Source organism: Berghia stephanieae, unplaced genomic scaffold, assembly GCF_034508935.2.
Source record: "Berghia stephanieae isolate SIO BIC M18660-M18661 unplaced genomic scaffold, UCSD_Bste_1.3 scaffold716, whole genome shotgun sequence".
NCBI classification, from domain to species: domain Eukaryota; kingdom Metazoa; phylum Mollusca; class Gastropoda; order Nudibranchia; family Aeolidiidae; genus Berghia; species Berghia stephanieae.
Genome location: NW_027628800.1, coordinates 10001 through 15000, shown reverse-complemented (window position 1 = coordinate 15000; position 5000 = coordinate 10001). Strand labels below are relative to the sequence as shown.

Sequence of the window (5000 nt, the reverse complement as noted above, 5' to 3'; positions counted from 1 at the left end):
TCTGTAAATACCAAATGTTGGTTAATGCTGAAGGCAATCTAAGGTGGAATACTGGAATCTATGATTTCAGTTTGTAAAACTCTTGTCTGTGGATTCCAAACAATGGATCAGAAAATGGTGAGATCGGAGTCTAACAAAACAGTCATAAATTAGATTTGTTCATTCTACAATTCCCGTATACATCAAATTGTCGGCTGGGATTTTTTTCAAAGTTTGATATATTGTGCAGATACACTATTTCTATAATTAAAATGGTGCTTATTGAAGCTCGAAGAAAAAAATAACGGTAAGTATTGAATTGTAAGACAGTATCTGTCTTTGTCTAATAAATTGAAGCTTACAATTGAATACATCGTTATTTCACTATTTCTATAAGCACATGAAAGCTTTCCTTTGTATTTTGAGGTGCTTCATTGTAAAAATCACCTGCAAAGAATCTCAGTTCTTAAAATACAAAGGGGCATAACTCAGTTAATTATTTTGACCTCCAATCTTGACTCATATTACACTACAAAGCTGACAAAGTTTAAAATATTTGGCTTATGAGGCTGTTAAAAGCTATTGAATTCAATGCTTTCAAATTCAATTTACTTTTGAAAAAACCGTTAACATCTAATTAATGTGGATTATACTCATTCAGATGAATTCAGTTCAGATTTGTATGAATGTCGATTTTTATGTCTAGTCTAGTGCAAGATTTTTTTATTATATAAAAAAAAATTCAATACACCGTGAAAAAAAACGCTATGTAAACACACGAAAAGGCTTTATGTGACGGCGTTATAGTATAGTTATGTGACACACTATAGTGAAGCGTATGGATAATGGAATTGTGTATGTAGGGCGTGTACAGATAATTTGGGGTGACCAATTGGTTGGATATTACGGACCCTGAAATTGAAATCCATCCATTTTATTTAATTTGGATTCGGAATGAATTTACTACAACGAATAAAGCTTAACTGTAAGCGAAGACGTCTATTATCTGTAGTGTAAGTGTAAAATTAGACTTAGAATTCTATATATCTAGAGCACTAGGACTAGACTGTACTTAACATCTACAACACAACGCAAACGAATAATATTACCATATATTTAAAGGAAAGTCCTCAAAAATATTATAGACAAAGCTACTATATGATCATCAGCCAGCAAATTATAATATTACATTGATATGTGCCAAAGTTTCGAATAGTTTCATATCTTTGATCACTTGTGCCTGTGGTTTCTTTATCGTCTAATTTTTTTCTTCATAGGTTTACAGTCTACAGCTGTTAAAATTGTCGTACTCGTACTATATAAATCTTTATCATTTATCCAATCATTGTCAAATTAATTGTTAAGCAATAATTATTAAAATATCATGTCCTTACCCTACAACTCTTTCCCCGGTAAACTGAGCCAAGAGAAAGAAAGAAAGAGAGAGGGGAGAGAGAGAGAGAGGGAGGGAGAGAGGGAGAGAGAGAGAGAGAGAGGGGGGAGAGAGGGAGAGAGAGAGGGAGAGAGAGGGAGAGAGAGAGAGAGAGAGAGAGAGAGAGAGAGAGAGAGAGAGAGAGGGGGGGGGGGGGGGAGAGGGAGAGAGAGAAATATAATTCTTACCTCGTGATGAAGTCTCCGTTATGAATCCAATCCTTTGAAGAATACACGATCCAATCCGTCTCTTGATTCCGTCCTGTAGTGAATTTTTGAAAAACGTAATTCTTGTTAATGTTTTGAATTTATATATAAATAGATTATTGAAGAAATTATGTTTTGAAAGAAATGCAGTCTCACCACCTAATATAATTAACAATAACTTAGATGGTTTTTTTTTTTTTGTTTTTTACCTCAACAGTTAATCTCTCGAATATGAATTACTCCATGAATCTGTTCACTTTCATAAATACTTCATGTTGATTAATGCTGAAGGCAATCTAAGGTGGCATATCGGTATCTACTATTTCAGTTTGTAAAATTCAAACATGATTTTTTTAAAAATCACGATAAAAAGATTAAATTTCTTACCTGGAGATGATGTCGACTCCCTTGAAATTTCGTTGTCTTCCTGGATGGTCCATCTGAAACTCAAACAATTAATAGTGATTAGACACTGGTGGTGGGATAATGTTGGAGTCCAATAAAATGACGAAAGAAACTGAAAAAAGCCCCTGAAAACTTACCATTCTAGATGAAATCTTACAAAATGAATCCGGTCCTGTCCTCCGTCGTCTTCCAACTTCTGTGAACTCTGAAATGATCTAGAAACTGGTGATTAGTCATGGGAATAATACAAATACAAATAATTATAATACAATACATATAAAAACTCGACGGTACCGTCAAAAAGGGGTGTTGATTAGTAAAAATACAAAATATAGGCCTATAAGTTAGTAAGAAAATGAGATTACGGTTTCCCAACCTCACCAAGCCGAGAATCGCCGCAAACTGAAGATAAAATTTCGCGGGGTGTTGTAGATGTGATTTGTTTTTAATGAAAATGTAAACAACTCATGGGCGGTGGATACAGATGGCCTTAATTCTCTAAAGACGCGGTTACATTATCAGGCTGAAGCCGTGTCATTTATATGTTAAAAGTACGGCAAGCGCAGAGACAAAATGGTTATTGACCACAATAACGATCTTCAATAAACTTCGTGCTGGCGTGATCAAGATTTCGAGGTCACAAAAAAAAAAAAAAGGACATCAAAAAGTAAAGACATGACAGGGCAATTTTCTACACGAGTTTAAGAATAACAAGCGTGCTTTTAAGTTTAAACCCGATTAAGTTCTCCATATGACGTAAATATTACATTATCAGATTAGTAATATCATGTGTATCTTTAGCGACGATGACATAAAATACGTTTGTGTTTTATTTATAGAGGTGACTTAACGGTATACTACAAACTAAAATCGGTAACTTACTCATCCAAAGGGTGATCAACTAACTGAACCTAATGCTACCGGGAATTTAATTGTATGACAATGTGGATATGGCTTTAAGGTACGGTAGTAAACACGGAGAAATTATTTCTATATATGACACATGTTTAAAAAGCTACGTGTGAGATGTGATAACCCCTTAATATACTAATACTATGACTGGTTGTGAAGTAATCAAAACGCAGGACTCATATTGATTAAACACACAGTCTCATGCATGGACACTTTTCAGTTTCCAATTAAAACAACTCTTTTTTTTCTTCGAACAATAACCCAGTAACATCATCGTTATTTCATCATCATCATCACCATCATTATCATCATCATCATCATCATCATCATCATCATCATCATCATCATCATCATCATCATCAATAATAATGATAACAATAATGATAATAATCATCGTCTTTCTTATCATTATCATCATCAGTATCATCATCATCATCATCATCATCATATCACATAATAATAATAATAAAAAATAATAATAATAATAATAAAATAATAATATAATATAATAATACTAATAATAATAATAATAATCATAATCATCATATCATCATAAGCAGCAGCAGCAGCAGCAGCGACATCATTATCTCATCATTATCACCATCGTCGTCGTCGTCCTCGTCGTAGTTAAACATTTTTTTTTGTTTGTTTGTTTATTTTTTGGGTTTTTTTGTTTTTTTTTGGGGGGGGGGGGGTGAAGGGGAAGTAGAGAGACCGAGAAAGAGCAAGAGCGTGTGATACATATAATATATATATATATATATATAATATATTTATATATATATATATATATATATATATATCCTCGAACTCATCGGGCAAGCAAAAGCGTTCGAGAACGAGAAACAGTAGTTCGAGAGAACCGTACATTGCCATTGCATTTTATGGAGAATAGGGGGAAAGGGTAAGGGGCGATGTGCCTCAGGGGTATGGTCTTTGCTTCGTATCCGAAGATACATAGCTTCCAATATCCACCACGTTATATGGTCTTTAGCAAGCCACCTCTCCGTAAACAATTTGTGGCGCTGTGCTGCGGCTGACTCTGGGGTGATTCCAGTCTTCCCTTAGAATAGACCCTAAGATAAATTTCTGCTTGAGGATGAATAAGAGAACTCTATTATTTCTTACTCTGTTGATATGTTACAATGGGTTGGTGTTTGTTTGTGTGAGTGAGTGTGTGTGTGTGTGTGTGTGTGTGTGTGTGTTGGAGGGGGAGGGGGGGGGGGGGATTACTGTATCAACCATTTATTTACAATGGTGGCCAACAATAATCAAGGCGCGTGACATTGGAATTGGAACTCATGGCGAAGTGTATGCGAAACGGCGATGGAGTATGTGAGTGCTGTGAGTGCCTGCTTATGTATGATATAGATAGTATGCGCTTGGCTGAGACGCTCATACGATTGCCATCGGAAGAATAACGGACCAACACACAAACTGTGTGTTTCCATGAACGTTTATAGTCAGGTTCATACAGTTCAGTGAGCAATATCATAAACGCGGATGGCAAAAAACAATAACAAGACCTGAGCGACGTCATCTTCGAACTATTCTATACTGCATACACTATTGCATAAACACACATGCAGAGTATACAGATAAAGACATAAATAACTTTCATTGTCACAGTAAGTCATCATTCGTCGAAATCAACAGGCACATAAAAAACATTTAAGTAAATTAATGAATTAAATTAATTTTTCTTACATCGGTAGGTGAAATTGTCGAGGAAACCGTGTTCGAGGTATAGAAAAAAAACATCTTAGTTCTAGGAAGAATTGGAACAATAACAAGAATTTCAGGGATTAAATTCTGGACATTCGAATGAGACCGAGGAAACCGTGTGTTCAAGCAAACAGTGTTCGAGGAATGGAGTGTATATATATATATATATATATATATATATTATATATTATAATATATATATATATATATATATAGAGAGAGAGAGAGAGAGAGAGTGAGAGAGAGAGAGAGAACGAGAGAGAGAGAGAAACGAGAGAGAGAGAGAGAGAGTGAGAGAGAGAGGAGAGGAGAGAAAAGAGAGAGAGAGAGAGAGGAGAGGG

General features: G+C 35.0%; 1 long non-coding RNA gene across 1 annotated transcript in view; it reads right to left on the bottom strand.

Moving 5' to 3' along the window:
- LOC144962235 (uncharacterized) overlaps positions 1-1208 on the bottom strand; it is a 3293-nt gene extending 2085 nt beyond the window's left edge. The window contains exon 1 of the long non-coding RNA XR_013643418.1: positions 1089-1208. This is a non-coding gene — a long non-coding RNA (uncharacterized LOC144962235). The remainder of the gene's footprint in view (positions 1-1088) is intronic.
- Positions 1209-5000: the final 3792 nt, after the last annotated feature.